Genomic DNA, 526 nt, shown 5'->3' on the forward strand with positions numbered 1-526 from the left:
AAGCATTAACCCGGAGCAAGTGGGACGAACCACAACCCTTGCTACTGCCCAGGTATCTCAAACATATATTCATTCAATCCCAATTCATATTATCAATCCTCATTGTTATTAAATCCCAAACATTAACCTGGAGCAAGTGGGACGAACCACAACCCTTACTACTACCCAGGTATCACAAATACATTCATTCAAAACTCCATAATTAACTCATTTATCATAAACATCCTTTTCCGTCTCATACCCGGAGCAAGTGGACAATGCCACTGCCTACTACCCGGGGTTATACATCACATTTCAACATCTTCCATCATTATCCATTTAACACATTCATTCATTAATCATATATGCATTTATACTCAGCCATAATCAATAATGGCTTTGCCGTGACCCGGCAATAACTCAGTCATCCGGCTCATGGTTCAATAAAAAACCAGCCATCTATCAATAGATATAGCCCTTCGGCTCATGGCATACACGGTACTCCTACCGTCATCCTCCATATCTCATATAATCATCGTTGATCATC

At 40.3% G+C, this 526-nt stretch overlaps 1 long non-coding RNA gene across 1 annotated transcript in view; it reads right to left on the minus strand.

Moving 5' to 3' along the window:
* The window catches only part of LOC127744964 (uncharacterized), a 3,506-nt gene that overhangs the window by 843 nt on the left and 2,137 nt on the right, over positions 1–526 (minus strand). The gene's annotated exons all lie outside the window — the stretch shown is intronic.

The sequence above is a fragment of the Arachis duranensis genome, chromosome 2 (assembly GCF_000817695.3).
Source record: "Arachis duranensis cultivar V14167 chromosome 2, aradu.V14167.gnm2.J7QH, whole genome shotgun sequence".
Taxonomy (NCBI): domain Eukaryota; kingdom Viridiplantae; phylum Streptophyta; class Magnoliopsida; order Fabales; family Fabaceae; genus Arachis; species Arachis duranensis.